This window comes from Cydia strobilella, chromosome 11, assembly GCF_947568885.1.
Source record: "Cydia strobilella chromosome 11, ilCydStro3.1, whole genome shotgun sequence".
In the NCBI taxonomy this organism is placed as follows: Eukaryota; Metazoa; Arthropoda; class Insecta; order Lepidoptera; family Tortricidae; genus Cydia; species Cydia strobilella.
The window spans coordinates 15,162,453-15,182,856 of record NC_086051.1 but is presented as its reverse complement, the minus strand read 5'-3'; the positions used below and the strand labels follow the sequence as shown (position 1 = coordinate 15,182,856).

At 35.4% G+C, this 20,404-nt stretch overlaps 2 protein-coding genes and 2 non-coding genes across 5 annotated transcripts in view; 1 reads left to right on the top strand and 3 right to left on the bottom strand.

Annotated features, from left to right (window-relative positions):
* Window positions 1-20,404, bottom strand: part of LOC134745614 (netrin-B-like) — a 239,585-nt gene that overhangs the window by 68,156 nt on the left and 151,025 nt on the right. The gene's annotated exons all lie outside the window — the stretch shown is intronic.
* Window positions 1-20,404, bottom strand: part of LOC134745631 (integrator complex subunit 15) — a 359,171-nt gene that overhangs the window by 222,593 nt on the left and 116,174 nt on the right. The gene's annotated exons all lie outside the window — the stretch shown is intronic.
* On the bottom strand, window positions 5,220-5,291 carry Trnat-ggu (transfer RNA threonine (anticodon GGU)). The gene has a single exon. It is a non-coding gene; the product is annotated as a tRNA-Thr (tRNA).
* Trnat-ggu (transfer RNA threonine (anticodon GGU)) lies at window positions 5,402-5,473 on the top strand. Its single transcript has one exon. It is a non-coding gene; the product is annotated as a tRNA-Thr (tRNA).

Here is a 20,404-nt window from a genome sequence, read left to right as displayed (position 1 = left end):
TCTTTATCAAATTATAATAAAGCATAAAATAACATACAATTTATTTTGCTATATATATAAAATAATAAAAAGCTAATGCCTCACAGCAGCAGCCCTATTTTCACAAAGATAAAACAGTGGTCCTAGAACACTGCCGTGGGGCACAACGCATTTCGCAGACATCTTGTTTCGCCTCGTTAACATTAAAATGGCGTATCATTTGGGACAGTTTACACGAGTTATGACCTTTTTAAAATAAGCGTTGCAACGGCGTGTACAGTTGAAATTATTGGAGGTAAACAATAGATGTTCTGTTTTTTTAGTTTGAGTGCACCGCCTACAATCTAAAGCAGCTCTAAGGCTGCCTTACCACTAACAAGGAGTTGAGCGGAGATGTGCGGGAAAGCATTGGTTGTGCGTTGTGCGCAATGTAGTCTGAAATATGTTTATATTAACATTGAAAATAATATTTTGACGATTTAAATTATATTGATACAATAAATAAAACAGTAATGAGTGTAAGAATAGCAAGAGTTCTTTCCAATAAAGTTGCAATAGTCAAAAAATAGTACAACCATAGTATAATGAGTAAAGTAACCCATCTACAAACATTTAGGAATTTTATTTATTTAAATCTAGGATGTAATAACTCCTCGTCCCGAAAACTTATTCCAGTATTTATTTATATGATGGTCGCACTTTGTCTATGTGCCAGCGTAATAATGACAGTGTCTGTGTCTTTCATTCGCGCGGGGTTATAAGTAATGTTTATTTTATTACGTGAATACATCATAATCATACGCTCGCAAGCATTAGCTTAAGCTTGTGCCAGTTGTGCCCTTGTATTCAGCGTGTACAATCAGCACCAAACGTAACAGATCTGACTATCGCGTCTAAGTATCTGACCATTCTTTAAAAATAACAAAAGGTATATGTTAGGGATATGTAAAGGGACACATAGAGAACAATTCGACTGACAGATACTTATGAACGCAAAATTTAGACAAATGGCAGATACTTTTGACGCGTTGTTTCATCCGCTACTATTGACGCTGACTGTACGTTGGCTGTACAGTACAGATGTATTGCATAATTATTTTCCATCGTATTTTCACGGAAACTTAGGAACGTGTCTTGCTATATCAGACAGTCTCGGTACAAAAAGTACTGAGGTTGACTGAACTAGCATGAAACTACGAACGTTTCCGAGTAAATACGATGGAAAACAATTATGCACTACATCTGTAACTTGTTATTTGCCCGCGTTTTGTTCAAAGATGGACTACTCTTCATAAACTTTACTCTGCTTGAACTCTTCAATGTGGAAATAAATGTCGCTTTGACAAGACAATAGATAATGAAACCAAATGCTAAACTACGCAATTGACAGATCCTTTAAAGTGAAATCAGCGACAAGAGAGGACATTAACATTCTATTCTATTTTATGAGTCTTTGAGTTTTGCATTCTGTTTCAAAATGAGAAAACCTCGTTAGCAATGTTGCAATTAATTGAAAAGGGCCGGTTGGCAAAAATACATAACTTCGCCTTAACAAGCATTAAATCTACATTTCACTATAAATTGTACCATGAGATTCAATTCAACATAAAGGATTTGTAATAAGTTTTAGTACTTTTAGTACTTACCTATTGTTTTCATAATAAAAAAAATGATAAGGCGAAGTTGGGGATAAGAGGCGAAGATGTGTTACCTATTTTAGGTTTTTTTTTAAACTTTTAACCTATTTTATTTAGCTCTATATATTTTGAATTAAATGGATATCTTAAATATATTAATAACGGGTAACTCACGTGTTTTAAGTCGAAAACGCTCGACATGTTTCACTCCGTACCGAGGAGCGTCATCAGGAGCTTGCGTCGACGGTGACGGACCGGCGCAGACTTACGTGAGTGACCCGTTATTAATATATTTAATATGTCTATGTCTCACGGAAGTTTTGTTATTAAATGGATATCTATTTCTATATTGCTAATATTATTATTTGACTTTCCATGAATTGCAACATTGATATAGCATTGATAACGCGGTTTGTTTATGAATATATTCTTCTCATTTGCATTTACGTATGTATTTGGAAAATAAGCTACATCCTTGGTCGAAGGTATTGCCGTCTTTTATTTTATAACTAGCGACCCGCCCCGGCTTCGCACGGGTGTAATGCTGATCTATTATACATAAAACCTTCTATTTGAATCACTCTATCTATTAAAAAAAACCGCATCAAAATCCGTTGCGTAGTTTTAAAGATCTAAACATACATAGGGACATACAGACAGGCAGGAAGCGACTTTGTTTTATACTATGTAGAGTATGTAGTGAAATACAAATGTTAAAAAGCATTTTGTTAGTGGCGTGCAAGGTAATTTGTTTGCAAATTTGTAGCCGATTCATTTAAAAGCCTTATTTATTTATTTATTTATTTAATCTTTATTGCACAAAAGAAAACCTTACAGTACAAAAGGCGGACTTAATGCCATAAGGCATTCTCTACCAGTCAACCTTAAGGCTAAGCAGAGAAATTGTGGGCGGTGCTACAAATACAACAGCAAAAATAAAATAAAAATAACATATGCCCTTATGCCCTCAAAAACGAATATCTCACATCATCATTCGCTTCAATGCCACATAAATTCGTATAATGCTATCCAAGAGGCGAGAATAACAATTAGTAGGCAGTAAAATAAAGCCGTATACAGACAAATTGACGAGATTCCTTCACGTGACATTCCGAACGGATAAGGCAGAACAAATGCAAGTAATCAAAAGCACGTATAAACTTCAGCAACCTAAACACAACCTTACTCAAAGGTAAGTAAGACTTAAATTTAATTGTTCTTGAATGCTTGTTTTTGGAACTGTTCAATGTTCATAATATATATAAATATTATGACATAAGTATTGACGACGGTTTCTTTTTTTGCACGTTTATCCATGGAGTGTTTGTTATAAACCCCAAACTTGATGCGTTTTAAATGTAGAATGTACCTGACATGTAATTTGGTGTTATTAATAAATTAATATTGTCTTCGGTTACCGCGATAGTTACTCATGAAATAAAACTATGAAATATCGCGTATACTTAATTTATAATACATCCATTGCAAATTTAATGTATAAAAATAGTTTTATCTTCATTAATTAAGCCCCTGTCCTAATTCGACCCTCGTTGTTAATGTTTAAGTTTAGTTATCCCGTATTTTGTTGTTCTTTAATGAGTGGTGGCAACTGTCCTGGTTCATAAATTAAGACACTAGTTATAAGAAATATGTACCGTTTGTGCCCAAATAAACATTAAAACATTAAAACAATTGTTACTATTCTGTAGATGAATATATACTCAATTGTAAATTGTAATTTAATTTTAATTATCAATTAATGTTATCAAAATGTATTTGAAATATATTATGTACAGAACTGCATGAATAATCGTAGTGTGTAAGTTTAGCTTTATTATCTTGTACATAGTTAGTTTAGATAGTAAGTAATAATATTTGTACGCCAGACATGGCAAAACAAGAATCGTCCTGTAATTAAATATTGAACACCTATGTATATACACGCTTGTTTAATGCAAATAAACGATCATTCATTCATTCATTCAACATCCCGACGTTTCGAACTCTTTACAGCAAAGAGAAAAAAAGCCAAAAGAAAAACAAAAAAAAAGAGAAAGCGAGAGAGAGAGAGCTGTAAAGAGTTCGAAACGTCGGGATGTATTATAAATTCAATATACGCGATATAATCCGTTTTTATAGTTTTATTTCATTAATAATAAATTATTTGTATTTGTAGTAGAATACGGTTGTTGACACATGTTGAATATTATAACTAAATCTAGTTAAATAGATAGAAAATGAGCAATTAATAACAATAAATTGGAAGCCTAAACAATATATGGGAATAATAAAAAATACAAGACCTCAGTTTCGAAATATATTTTTTTTAACTCAAATAATTTTCTAAAAATTGCAATTTCCTTCTTTCCATACCGAAACGGCTTCTAAGCAATAGCGACGTTACATGGTGACGTCACGATTAGCATTTTGTTATAAGCGTTTCGTCAGTAAAGAGCAGGTGCCAGACTTTGACCATCATTTGTGACTTTTGTATTGCTTTAAGACCTTTTAACCTGATCGACTGATAGGTACCATTAATAAAAAAATTGTTAAATGCCCTATTTTGGTAGGTAATGCACTCTACATCCTTAGACTAGATTCATGTTTTTATTTAATATACATAATAAAATACATGAGAAGGTATGTAAAAGCGTGTAAACATTGAAAAGTTGATTCTAAGAGTCGCACACTAGCGTCTCTCGAGCCTCGGCGTCTAGTCAACTCAGGGCCTACCGCGAACCACTTTCGACGTGATGCCTCCCTGTCACACTTACGTACTAATTTACAAGTGCGACAGAGAGGCAACACGTTGAACGTGGTTTGCGGTAGGCACTCTGGCTACTGCTCGACACAACGTTGGCGCAACGGCGCAGCGACAAGCGACAACACCATTATCTATAGCGCTGACTACTACTATACACGCCAACGCTTATAAGACGCTAGTGTTGGTTCTCTCTAACAGAATAAATTTAAAGCCGTTAATATAGCTTGTCTGCAGTCTACAGAACATTCCCATAAATTTACTATTTTAAGAAGACAGTTCCAATTCATCCACCTGTAGAAATAATGCAAAATCGAAGACGCACATATCTGTCGTTCTAGGATACACCTTATTTCTAGGTAATAAAGTACAAAATTGAGTTAAACTTAACTCTGACTGTAGCCACCTGTACAAAGTTATATTTGCGACTAAAAGCGTCGCTGTCGCATTACATTAGGCGTAAAGTTAATACGTGGTGACGTTAATGTCTCTTTTGACCGTCGGCAATAAATAAGTTTGTGTTTTATTCGCGCACGGAGCAGAACAGTTACTGACTTTGTGATCCAAGATCTGGCCCTAAAAGGAGTTACTCTCATCTTATATTCACTTGAAAGATGGATATGAAACTGGTAACTGTTAATTCTGAATGCAATTAACTGTTAAATGCTAGTTATCCAAGGGTAATACAATTCTTAAAATCTCGATTTAATACTCTAAGAACAAATTAAATTATTTTCTATGAAAATATTTTAATTTGTGGTTTTTAAGTAGACACACTACTATTTAAACTATAAACTGAAATAAATATCATATACGAAGGAAAAAATGACCAAAGCCTCCAGTGTCCAGAGCTGGAATCGAACCAGCGTACCCTGTTTACCGGACAGGTGCCTGAACCGCTCGGCTATCCGGCCACGGTGGCATGGGTCGAAAGGGAAGGGAAGGGAAGGGCATGGGTGGGAAGGGGGCGCCACAAGCCTTCGGGAATTGTCATATACTTGGAAATTTCGACCCATGCCACCGTGGCCAGATAGCCGAGCGGTTCAGGCACCTGTCCGGTAAACAGGGTACGCTGGTTCGATTCCAGCTCTGGACACTGGAGGCTTTGGTCATTTTTTCCTTCGTATATGATATTTATTTCAGTTTCTCGATTTAATTTTTATGGTAGTTATAAGCTGTTTCCATAATGGCTAAATACGTTAGTAGAACGTATAGTCTGCACCTTCTCAACCGATTTTTTCGCCAAAAACCCTAATTTGTTAAACATATGCCTTTGTTCCTTTTGTGCTTGCGCGCGCCCATTGTTGGTGGCGAAAAAATCATTTGAGAAAATATCCCTTGGACAACGTGACAAAGTAAAAACACAAAAACGTTGAATCACTCATTTCATTACGTTATTATTTTAGAAATGTTTTACATAGCAATAAAAATACCTACTTAGGTAATATGCAGTTACTTTATAAATGAAATGTAGCTCCTTGTGGCTCTTTAACAACCGTTTGCTGCCTCTGTAAATCTAAAGACAGGTTCCAACGTCGGTCGGACCCTTAGAGGATATAACCAAACGGAGTAGCCATTAACAGGCGTTCCCCTCTGTCCAAAATAGGCGGCCAATGGTCATACACAATGTATGGACTGACTGACGTTTATTTGACATGGCTATTTTTACGTTACGCATACATTTGACGTTCTCCTCCCCCGCAAAAATTGGCAGACTGTTTTGTACAGAAAATTACAGACATCAAGGCGTCTCCGTTTGGTTATATCCTCTAAGGTCGGACCCCGTACTTTTTGCCAAAGACACGCAACGCAACAGTTCCAAGCCTAATTTATGGCGGCCCAAGCCAATTCCGTTAATCGTTAATTATTGGCCGGTTTCAATTCCGATTGGCGTGAGATTTTAAATGATGCTCCATGGTTAAAATGTTGTAAGAGACATATACATTTTAGAATAAACGACTTTATTAGTCAGACAGAAATAAAGTGCATTTTTAACAAAGAAGCAGATTAAGTGCCAGTTGCACCATCCGCACTTGACAGACTGATCAACGTCACCTGGCGCGCCGCGGCGGTTGACTATGACACTTCCCATACAAAAAAATATTGCGAACTCTTTAACGATGACAAACAGTTTGGTACAACCGACCCGAAGTATATTCCTTTGTAATATTGAAAATGTTGATAGGAGTAAGCGATATAGTAGAGCGGAGACGGTATGGCGGTCCTTACCGCCTTGTGACTCAATCCGGAAGTCGCGGGTTCAAACCCGGCTTGCACCAATAAGTTTTTCGAAAATTGTGTACGATATATCATTTTGATATTTGCCGGTCGTTTTCGGCAAAGGAGAACTTTGTGAGGAAATTGGGAAAACTCATATTTGGCCTAGCTAGTTTCTCCTCTGGGTTGGAAAGTCAAATGGCATCGCAGACGTCGTAATAATTAGTATCTACCCAACCCTTGGGATTAGTTACCAAGCAGACCCCAGGCTAACAAGAGCCATGGCCGCGTTTTCTAATTCCAATGCAGCTAGAAATTGAGAACCAGTCGGAATAACGGAATATGGTGATATTAAATTTGACAGATGACATTGATTTTGAACGTCAAAGCCTGTCATATTCATGTAGATAATATTCCAATGAAACAAAATACACGAAACTTAATAAAATGTAGTGTATATAAAGTCTGGTAACTTGAACACCTTAAGAGATTTATATAAAGTTAGGACAGAACTTCGTGCTTCTCTTGCAAAATTAGTTAAGAAACTGATATCACGATTTGAGTTATGGTTACTAGTTTAATTAAGCTTTTGTCTTGGTCAACATAGAGCCAGCTTCGAAAGTAACGAAACAATTTCATAGTTTAATCTTGGCAGCTGTTTATGAAAAAGGTCGATTCTGATCTGTAAATTTGTTATTGATGTTATTAGCATAGCCCGGTTTCTCTGGAGCAAAAACTTATAATATGTGCTAGTGTTATTAAGTATCAATATCGATGAAATAAAACTATGAAATTGGATGTATGTATGTATGTATTTAATAATACATCCCGACGTTTCGAACCCTTTACAGCGTTCGTGGTCAACGGATGTATTATTAATTCATTATACTCGATATAAACCGATTTCATAGTTTTATTTCATGAGTAACTATCGCGGTAACCGAAGACAATACTATCAATATCGATATCAAGCAATTTTTAAATTATAATAACTTTGCATGTAAAAGTTCTACTCCTTTAATTTCTTTGTATTATAATTCCTAGCAACAAAAACTAGAACCAGGGGCCCGTTTCTCAAAAGCTTGTAACTTTGTAATACAAGCGGATGTCACTTTTTAACAGCTTTTGTTAGAAAGGGACTATCCACTTGTATTACAAGCTACAAGCTTTTGAGAAATGGGCCCCAGATATAGATAAATGTTACTTGAATGTTCATGTCAAATTTCATGTTATTTCAAAATGTCCTTTTAAAATTGCGGCGGCTAGGTTCGTGTGACTCTTAGCGCCACTTGCACCTACCCACTAACCCGGGGTTAAGCGGTTAAACCGTTAACTCAGTGTCAAAATGTACTGGTAACCATGGTAACTCCAGGTTTAACCGACTAACCCCGGGCTAATAGTGAATAGTGCAACTGGCCCTTAAGCACAACTTTACCAACGAGTACTTCGTAAACGTTTTTTTTGCAACACGGTTTGCAAATGCGCTAAGTGCATTGGCTACATTTGCAAATTGTAACTATTGATCTGCCATAGTAATCTAATCTGTTCTTCAATGTACTCATGAAAATAGATGTAAAAAACTAACTAGTGAACTAAAGAGCTCTTACAACCCGAGCCCGACTTTAAAGTTCCACACTAATAAATGTAACCGCATAATTAACAGTATCAGAAACATTTATCACTCCAGCCTACATCCGGCGATACCATCTTAGAAACCAATATAAATAGACCACTATTTGTAAAACTACTGTATACAGTCGGAGCTCAGAGTTACGTTGGTTGTTACGAGTATGTGGAAGGCCTGTCGGTCACAGATAAAGGCAAATTACATAAAACATGACGCGACGATTTGTTACAGGGATTCTACTGTCCCAGGGAAGTATGGTGCTAGATGTGATCACTATGATACGTTGGTAGCCGAGTAATAAAGTGGTCCCAAGTAATGTTGGTAGAAAATTTGATGAATACTTTTTAAGAGTAAGTACTATGATGCGTTGGTAGCCGAGTAATAAAGTGGTCCCAAGTATTGTTGGTAGAAAATTTGAAGAATACTTTTTAAGAGTAAGTACTATGATGCGTTGGTAGCCGAGTAATAAAGTGGTCCCAAGTAGTGTTGGTAGGAACTCGTCTTTTGAGTCAAAATTTGAAGAAGAATTTTTAAGAGACTGCGCTAAAAAACCTCCCGAGTCTCGTCCTTTATTGAGTATTTTTTAAGCGCAACTCAAAAGGACTTGAGCCTCCGAACTAAGGTAAAGCCAGACGAACGTAATAATTTTGTGTGCTGCGTAATTTCAGCTGCAGAAATTCTAATCTATGTCGGCATACAACTAATTAAGCGTCCCCATGTGAACCAAACAGGCGTTTCGTATGAAACTGAATGCAGTAGAAATTGAGCAACTAAAATTACGCGACTCACAACTCAAAAATTACGCTCGTCTTACGTTGTCGGCTTCACCCTAAATACTACGCCAATAATTCGTTACGTTTAATCGAATAGTAAAGAAAATTGGCGTTATTGTATGCTTTGCGTACCTAACCATGAATTTTACATAAGTACCTAAAGATTCAGATTTATTTGTAAAAAATGTATTTGCACGAATGCCATTCCTGAGGATACGATAAAGAAGAGAGAAGAAGAAGAGATACCTACCACAATAATGCAGTCAGTCAACCAGCAACCACTTGTTAAAGTTAAATTGGTTTATAGTGTAATTTTTCATAACATTGTGAAAAGCTTTAAAAAATGTCCACCAAAACAGTCTCCTAAGTTTCTAAAGAACACAATTCCGTATAATAAAATAACATTTAAAATTTTATAAACATTTTCAGCGGAGTAAAGTGTGAAATAGTACAGGCACGAAAAAATCCCAAGCTAGGCAAAATTAAGCCTTATGCCAAGGAGACAAGGTACAAAACACGTAAATGCTTTTATCAGTTATTTTTAAAGTTAAGGCTGTTAGGTACATTTTGCTGAAAATGCATTGTATTAATGTTGCAGCGAAACAGGAAAATCTGCTAATGGATTTTCTGGCTAGTATTTGTTTTGCCTATTAGTGTATGATGAACTCACAATGTTTTTCGAGTAACCATAAGGTTATACACGGTGTTACTTGAGCTACTGAAAACCTGAGGCACCCCAACAGATTTTTTTTATTTTCTAACCATTTTGAGTATTTATTCTTTAATCCGATAAATATTAAAAAAATATTCGTGGTTTACAATTCAATTCGACCAATTCGACAATTCTGGCAATTCTATTCTACTGGTAATTCTACACAAGATGCTTCGTCGTTTTATTGACATCAAACAATTGCTAGTTATATACCATCGTAAACACTGTTGACTGACCATTTGCATACATTACTGCAACGAGATAAGGTTTATACCAAAGGCAAGTTAAGGGTGTTGCTCATTGACAAATAACGTGTCAAATGCTAGTTATTGATATTGTTGCATTACTAACTAGTAGACTGGGCATGTAAAAATATAAAAAAAAATAACAAAAAATTACCTCCATTAAAATATAGCGCAATCGATTCTTCTATCGATTCTGAACAAACTGTTTTTATTATTATAAACCATAACATAAGGCATAGTGCGCCGAGGATTCCGTACTTTTTAGTATTTGTTGTTATAGCGGCAACAGAAATACATCATCTTTGAAAATTTCAACTGTCTACCTATCACGGTTCATGAGATACAGTGTCTGGAGACAGTCAGTGGAGTCCTTGTAAAAGGGTCCGGTTTATACCCTTTGGGTACGGAACCCTAAAATCACAGAAATATGTATAATTTTACTTTATTATCAGTTGTAATATCGTTACCCTGCATACTACAGTATCCAAGGAATTTGACGAGCACGAAAAGTAAAAACCCGCTTGATGATTTCTTTCGTCGAAAGTTTCGCACGAAGCGTCATGTCTTTTGTCCTCTCTTATTTCCTTGCCACACCTCTTATTTTCCTTCTTGAAGTAGTAGTAATCACTTTATTGTACACAACACAGGTTTACAAAAATAAATTACAGTAATGGAAGTACAAAGGCGAACTTATCCCTATAAGGGATCTCTTCCAGCTAACCTTCGAGTAGATGAGTGGAAAACTATAGCCAGGTCAGATAGACAAACTTACAGGATGTACAAATTAATATTTAAAAAAGAAATAACACTATAGATTAAAATACATAAAATACATACTAGCATACATACATACAATACTAAATATATATTATAATATATAATTCAAGTAATTTTGGTACTATTTGAAAAACGAATATGCCATGCCATGTTTTAAAATCCCGTCCAGTTCCTCACCATCCGTGTGGGACCGGTTTCTAATTGCAGAGCGTCGTAATTGAACGTTATTGAATTAGGATCGAGCCCGACATTCGTTCATTCATTCATTCATTCCGAACTAAAAGGATTTGATACATTGCCATTCAATTCCGACGCTCTTTTAGCGCGCGCTAAGGATGTTTTTGAATTTAAAAAATCCTTTAAGTCCTTTGAAAAAACTTTAATAGTTAGGAACACATCGGATTACTTGAATTTGACCAATGTGGGCTTTATTCATAAATGTGTTGATTAGCTATAATAAAGTTAATTCGTAAAAGGGCTCTTTCTTCCCTGCTAGGAGGGATCAAAGTGGCACTTTTCATTCGTGCTAGGAGGATCAAAGTAACACTTTTCTGTTCTAGGACACAATTTTTACTTACATTTTTTGCACATTATTTTTTTAGCTTAAATAATGTTTATATTTTCAAACATCATAACTACCTCATAGGTGATGTGAAAAGCAGTATGTGACACATGGTAGCAAAATTATTTTAATCTTGGGCGTAACTCACTTGAATCCCTCACTACGCTCAGGATTCTACTTTATAATCCTTCTCTTCGTTAAGGATTCAATACGATATGATATGATATGATATGATATGATATGTTAAAATTACTAGTTATTCTTGAAAAGTGCCTAATACTTATTATGTATCCGAAATAAAAATGAAGATATAAATAAAATAACATAACTAAATTATGAGAAATAAAGTATTTAATCTATATTGTTAGTATGTATTACAAATCAAAGATATTCATAATACACATGTGGTTACAAATTAAGATTAACTTAATCTGTCTGTGGCAACGACACGCTGACAGCCACATTTAATAACTTGACACTAATGCCCTGGTGTCGATAAACTTAATGATATGATAAGTGTCAAATATATTTCCACGGGTCACTCACGTTTTCTAAGTCGAATGCAGCTATATTGAGAATCAGTTTCACCAAAGCGTCTGTCGACTTCCTCGTTGCTCATTCAAATTTGCATGCTTGGCTCTCAATAGGATTTTAGCAGACGTTAGTTCAACTTAGTAGCCGTTAGTGACTCGTGTTATTTTTTTACACACATGCTGTGAGTGACTCGTGTTATTTTTTATACCCATACCTTTGCGTGTTAATTAAATTTCTACATTGTGTTATGACATGTATTACTTATGTAGGATTAAGTGCTTGATAATTGTATTTCTTTGCATGTACCGTAAAACCCTTCAAATACTTGTAATCCAAAAGCGGTAAGAACGTGCGACTTTCAATCCGGAGGTCGTGGGTTCAAACCCCGGCTCGTAAAAATTTTTCGGAACTTATGTGCTTTTCGGTGAAGGAAAACATACTAATCTCAATAAGGCCTAGTTTCTTTTCTGGGTTGGAAGGTCAGATGGCAATCACTTTTGTAAAAACTAGTGCCTACGTCAATTCTTGGGATTAGTTGTAAAGCGGACCCCAGGCAGCCGTTTGAGCCGTGGCAAAATGCCGGGATAACGCAAGGAAGAAGAAAATGGAGACCAACTAACTCCCAAAACTAACTTAAATATCTTTGTTTAGGTATGATTATTGTTTGGATGACTCAGTTCTGTAGAAAAATATTTTCATAAATGAGAGAAAAGGCCCAGATTAAACCAAAAATAACAATTTTAGGTAAGTGTTTAGTACGTATAAATTCACCTGTAGACCTGTAGCAAGCGTATAGGTATGTGACACAAACACATCAGTGCTGCCCTCTTTAATTATAAGTAAACGCCGTAATTATGTGGCGGAGTGTCATCGGGCATACCTGTCATTATCGTTATGACGATGCAGTGGGGGACTGGTTAGGGGGTGGTGCAAGTGATGGAGAATCACGGGGAAGAGAAATTTAAAAGTTGGCAACATCGCCGGTAAAATTGCGATTTTTAGCAAAGGATGCTGAAAATACGCTGGCCACATATCATACAATCACGTTATACGTTTCTTCAAACAAAAAAGTCACTTTTGAAACTGACATTATCCGATCCATATCGTATCTTTAGCAAATTTTTGACGTATCCTAAAGTTCGAATAAGACTGTGCATCATAATATCAAATATCTTTGTTTTTCATAAAATATGGTAAAAGATAAAAGATAAAGATAAAAATAATTTTTTTCAAGTAGGATCTGTTGGATCGCTTTTGCATCGTCAAAAATCTACATTTTATCTTAAACGAAATTAATACTAAACTAGAAATAAAGCATGCATGCGCATAAAGTGCGATTACCTAATGGTAGTTACATACAAATTATACTTACCTACTAGTTGGCTGAATCAGCATTTTGCATCGTCAAAAACAAAATTATAAGCACAATAATCAAATTCTAACAATAATAGGTATATAATATATTTACAATAATTTCCAAAACAGACAAAAGAAGAAGTTTTAGGTAGGTACATTAAACAGTTATTTAAAGGTCTAATTTATATAAAAATAATTAATTATTATGCTTCATGCAGTCGTTCTTGTTTTGATTCAATTTAGACCAAGCAGTTTTATCGTTAAGATACTCTTCGACACTGTAGTATCCTTTTTTCATTAAGGAGGTTTTTAAATATTGTTTTAAAGTTTTCATTGACAAATTAAACACCTCTTTGGGCAATTTGTTATAGAATAATATACATTGTCCCAAAAAAGATTTATATTTTTTTTATTAAAGACGGACTAAACAACCAACAAGCACATCCATATTTTACGTACATGGCATACATAAACAAAAACACCAGCTATGCTACGTCTAATAAGTAACAACCCTAATAAGTCTTATAATTACAATATTAAAAACAAATGTATCTGTTTCTCTTCTTTTGTGCTAAGCAATTTCCACGAGTACAAGGTTGATTTGAGCAAAACATATTTTGCGTGTGATTTTGTGCTTTCCACTAACTGCACCAGTGATAATGATTCAAGTAAACATGCCACAGATTATTATTTTGACAAGTTGTTGTATGTTGGTTGCAGAAACGATACGTTTAAATATTTAATTATCCGATGTTAGAAACAAAGCATAATTGGTATAAATTTCGTTAATAGTTTATACTCGGTACCTACAATCATTCTTATTTTTAAAAGTATTAAAAGCACTACCTAATGAACTTGGTACGCTGAGATTCGTTAAGTGTCAACCAATTAGTGAGAGTAAAGTAAAAATGTAATCTAACCTAGTACAACTAAAACATTGTTAGACTGTTGGTTCTGGTGTGTAAGTAAGCGCAACTTTCTAGTCAAGATTTAGACCATCTATTGCCCAATTCCGAGCAGCGTGGCGTACAAAAAATATAAATGAAATGCCCGCCTATCATTTGTACCTTGCGCCACACATGGCGGTGACAGGGTGACAAATTAAAACAGGTGACGGTCGCCTGCGCCGGATTAAGGGCAAGCGAGCCGGCGCTGCACTTACTTTGACGGCATCAACGGTTGAGCCATGTTGGGATATCAAAATACCCCTAGATTAAGAGTTCACACTTGCAAAACGGTTTCGCTTGCTATCTATTTTTAAACATGCATATACGCATATTGCGAATTTTTTAAGAAATGGGAGAGGCAAGATCCTGTTACGCCTCCTACCTGTTACGGCACCTCCTGGCCTCCTGAGACACCTGTTACGGCACGACAGCTTTTTCTTAAAGATTCTGAAAGGCAGGATTTAAGAGACGAGAAACAGAGGAAGGCCTAGAATTACATATCTCTGTCATGTGAAAAAGAATGCGTCGTATAAGGAAATCAAAAAAATGGCCCATGAAAGTAAGGATTGACGATTACTCCACTTGTCAGTCAAAGTTCTTAAGTTATGATGATGATATGTTACCTTTACTGAACATGATCATAATAAAATAAAATACCCGATTTACAAAAGTCTGTTCGAGTACGTAATCATTTTTAAAAATCCCGGCCCGGTTAAAAGGCAAATAGCATAAGTTCAAAATCGAATTGTATATTTAATTTTTATTTGGATTTTTTTTAAGTGCATAGTTTTGTATGGCTTTTAAACATTCATTCACATTCACATATTAATTTTTCTAATGCTTTTTTAATAACGCTTTTTTCTAACACTGTATTATAATTTTATGAACAGGACAACAGCTGTTAAATTTACACGATTAGAACAAATAAAGGGTTTTACGGCCACGCAATAAATTTTATTAACATTTTAATTACATTATTCATATCAAAAATTAGACTAGAATCTGTATAAAAGAAGCATTAAACAGTTGTATTTATTAATTAGCGTATAAAATTAACTGAATCGTTTTGTATAAGTTATGTGTAAAAAACATAAAAGTTTTACTTAAATTATGCGATCATTTTGCTTTCCTTTAGAATACACAGCAACCAAGCAAGAGGTAATTAAATCACATGTTTATTTAATTCACTTTGTGCCAGTTGTTTGCCAACTGCCATATTTGAACTAGGGCTTAAACTGTCAGCCGGACTTTACACTATTTATATTAGGAATAAGCTGTGTACGTTTGCGAAGCTAAAATAACAAGTCATGATTTAAAGTTTTAGGGCCAGTTGCACCTACCACAATTAACAGACTGATTAACATCAAGCAGCAGAGAACTATGAAACTTCCGATACAATAAAATTTAGCGGACGCTAAAACGGTGACAGACGGTTTCGTGCAACCCAACCCTTAGTATTTTAAATGCTGTTTGATTTACAGAAATAAGAAAAGTTATATAATCGACTGTACTTATAAGTTTAACTTGTGTATATATTATGTGTTTTTTAGTTGGTTTAATGGTATTTCAAAATTCAGACCGAATTTAGAGTTGTGAAATGGAATCGACAACACAGACTTTATCAAGCGATTAGTAATTCAGTTTATAACCAATTTGTTTCAAGCTTTGTTTGAATTTTATGAGTCAGAAAACAGAAGTCTGATATTATTACGGTATTCACAAAATGCCTCCTTGTGTCAACAGTAATCGTTATTAATTTCGTCTGGTCCCTTGTACGCTAAGCTTGAGTTATGTGGCTTGAACATGAGCAGTGTTGGCTCCATTCATAAAGAAAGATTACAACAAAAGTTACTCATAAGACCATAATCTTCGAAACAGTGTATTAGATGTTTTATGATTCAAGACATAAAGTTCTATTTAGAACCTACACGTAAACAAAAGATTGTTGCGTTTTAAATGAGCGTTTGATTTTGTTCGATTTATGAATTTAAAAATGTCGGTCATAGCTACAAACAATTATATTTATTCACAAACAATACAGTTATTGTAACAGCCAACACAACGTATAATAACAGCCATTTTTATGTGATGTATTTTTAGTAGGTATTTTTGCAGGAGTGTCTAGAAAAAAGACATGCAAAAGATTTAGTTTAGTTACGGTTACAATGATTAAAATTTATGTCACGGGTCACTCACGTAATTTTATAACGAGTCAAACATTTTGAGCGAGTTTTAACTAAAATTGCGTGAGTAATCCGTAAAAAATATTTTTTTATATGTTTAAGTATCACAAGAGTTTTATCATTACATACAAATTATGTTATTAGCAATATAATATTAGTTTCTGCGTTATATTTGTTACCTACTTAAAATACGAATTTCGATTATGCATAAAGGATTGATTAAACAATTTTTTTTCCAATTCATATAAAAATACGACGTATTATAGTCGACTAGTTCCAATCTACTACATACAAAATAAGTTATAAAATAGAATTAAAATTTATTATAGAATTTTAAAGAGGTCCACCCCGAAGTTAAGAAATTTAACCTGAATGCTCAGACAGTAAAATTACAACCCAAATCACACGTCGCATTGACATAAACACGAAAAAAGCCGAAGCGAAAGGGCGGTTTATCGCGACCATTTATCTCTACGGTTATCGCGCGACAAATCTTAACTTCTATATGACGATAAAAGAGCTTAAGCGACTGAGGTGGTCAAGTCGTATTCATATGGAACGATGGTGGCTAAAATGCTCCCAGGACGGTGAAAACTGGACATTATCCGCAAAAGATTTGCAACATGCACATAAAATTGTCGTTAATAAGTTCAAATATGCGCTGTCAACCCTTCATAGGATGTGTCTACAAAAATAGATTAAAAATATTTATTTGTTTACTGCTGCACTGTTAACAAAACACATTGTCAGAAACTTTGGTAATACTCTTTAAATCAGCAATAGTGCAAAACATACCCTCAGCAACATAACTATCTGTACTAGTATAAGTACTTACACAGGTTGGCTTCCATGTTTGAATTTTGACGTAAATTCTACAATACAAAATGACATAGACTAGGGACATTTGTGAAGTTATTTACCAATGTTTACCACCCCAACGCAGGTTGGTAGTGCGTTCCAACCACTCTTACGACCTTTTTAAAACACGATATTAACAGTACCATTTCAAAACGCCTTATGTGTGTACGCCGACACTTTATGATTATATCCGTGGTACAAATGTAAATATTTAGATTATTTGGTTTACGCTTGTAAATGTTTGGTTTAATAATTTGTAGCGTTTTGTAGCTCGGTTTTATGGTGAAGTCTGTAGTGAGTTATAATATAAAAAAATCACTACGAATAGGTACTGATGTCAACACGCTACGCATGATTTTGTAAACGTTATCTTTTATACCTATTATTATTTTGATTTTCGAGACTCGAGACTTACGAGTTACTCAAGTTAAATATGTGAGTGACCCGCGTTAATCTATTTAATTTATTTTTCCATTACCTTTTAATATTAAAAATTGTAGCATGTAGATGTCGTCACATAGAAGCCCACTTTATTCTCACGCACCTTACACCATGCACATTCTAGAATTTAGCCCCAAATTGCTTCAATAGACACAACAAATTTTACGACTCGACATATAATCTCATCCATCATTCGATATTAAATCGTCATCCGGTGCATTCTGCTGCGTTTCGTAAACACTGCGCCGTTTGATGCACATCAAAGGCGCTATTCCTGTATCGATTGATCGGTTTGTCGGACTAGGGCGGGAATGTGTTTTACTGACGTTACCGAGTAACGACAAAATTGCTTTTACTGTACAGGTGTAGGATAATGTTATGTTGGTTCGATTCAGTCCCCAAAAACAAGAACAGAAAGAACAATACTTGTACAAATAAGGTAGTAAGGACCAATGATTGAACACTATTTGATTGTCACAGCATGATCAGATATTTTTGAGTACTATGTATAGCACCGAAATATACAATGGCGTATATGCCATGAGATAATATCTGTCATTACAAAGCGAATCCGTGAGATATGAGAGGCACCTAGGGTCGGAAACGCGCTTGAGGCTCAGCTGTAGTTTCAAGAGTCCATAATTCTCTCTGGTTATCTAGGTCAAATATCTTCCAACGGATGTAAATAATCTTTCCCTAGCTTTCAATAGAAGCCGTTTTCTTTCATATTTTATTCAATGGTTGACTGATAGAGAATACCTTATGGTGAGGTATTGTAGGCGCTTACCATTTTGTGTAGGTACTTTATGTGTGCAATAAAATTGAAATACCTATAAAAATAAGCATAAGCGGCAAACTTAGCACCTCTGAATAACAAATAATTATCACTTGTTCACAAAATTACCGTTCATTAGGGCCGACAAATCGTAATGAGGTAAGAACGATTGTAGTTATAAATAAATCGGCCCCGTTTGACAGGTGGCGGTGGTTGGCAACACTGCCAATTTATTTAAAAAAAGAACTTCTCGGTAACTTGAATGAAATCATTTGCATCGTTAATGTCATGTGATGAAATGAGAACAGTTGGTATATTTAATGATCTTTTTGACAATGCCGTTTCCCGTGAGAAGTTTATGTGTTTATGATTTAAAAGTGATACATAAAACTCTACACAGCGAAATAAAGGCAGATAAAATGCTATCTTTAATCCCTTATGCAGTATCAAATAAGTTACATTCTTTTTTCTTCTTAGTTTTCCATCTTTCCTTGAAATTTCATATTGTTTTCTTTAGACCGACGGAGAAAAATCACAGGATCCTCAGTAATGAAGGACTGACAAAGAAGAAGAATTTCAATTTTATTTTCCACCACCATCATGCGGCACGCACGTGTCATTACTGGCTACTTTCGTACTTTTATCACATCAGTATTTTCCCACTCATCTCTTTTAACATTTTTGCTTCAATATGTAAAACGAAACTATTCGTTTATTTTACCATTATACCGATAACCATCTCGTTTTGGTCAATACCCGTTAATGTCATCGATACGCCATTTAAAATTTCGCCATAATCCGCTTAACTTTTCCATAACTCCAATTTCGAATAAAGTATAATCGATCAAAAGTCAATTTCAACATCAAAATTAACTTCCATAAAACATGCAAAAATCAACTTTAACACATTAAATTAAAGTACTCCAAAATTTTTCGATAACTTTGTTCACGTGCTTGTTTACAAACTTAGCTGCTCATGTGTAAACGATCTTAACGTGTAAACAAAAGGTTGACAATTGCATGGTTGGTGTATCAGTTAAGTTAGTTGGTGTAACTGGCTGGAAAACCGACGCTGAACATTCCAAGCGCTCAAAGAGCGCGGAAGATTCGATCACTCAGGCATACTAGTGAGCGCTCTTCGCAAACGCATTGCTAAAAATTTTGGATCTGGAGGTTCATCATCATCATCATCATCATCAGCCCTTTATCGCCCACTGCTGAGCATAGGTCTCTCTTCCAGTACGCCACTTGTCCCGGTCCTGAGCTAATCTTCCGGATGTCGTCCACCCAACGAGCCAACGAACGCCAGGGGCTTCTTTCATTCGAAAGCGGCCACCATTCCGTTAACATTTTAGTCCACCTGCCATCACTCTGCCTAGCAACATGTCCCGCCCAACTCCATTTTAGTTTGGTAATGACGAAACCAACGTCTTGCACCTTGGTGCGTCTTTACTCGATCTTGAAGCTTGATACCGAGCATGACGATGATCTGGAGGTTAAACAGTAAAATGTGTGACTTCGAAACGGAGTTCGTGGGTTCGAGACCAGTCTCATAACTATGAGTTTCTTGGAACTTGTATCATTTAAAAAAAGGAAAGGAACACCGAAGGTAGAAGATTTCGCAGTCGTTCACCAACGAAATAGTTCGATCAAAATTAAAGTTTGGTCGTCCTGTGATTTCTACACGGTCGTAAGAGACGTGCTACACATAACCCGGTGTCGTCAAATCATCCACTCCAGATGCAAACCTGATGCTGACCATCCTCGGACCTAGTAAAGTCCGTCTAAGCTAAGTCTGCAGCGACAAAACTTAGGAAGTTTTAACTATAAAACTCCCGTGAGACTCAAACATATTAAATTATTTTAAAACGGGTCACCACCACCACCAAACCGGGGAGTCGGATCAAACGGGTCGACGAGTTAAGACGTGTCGTTGCTCCGTGAAGACGATCCTCGTAAATTGGATCGAAACATGTCGAGTTATTCGACTTACTAATATGTGAGTGACCCGTTTTAAAAT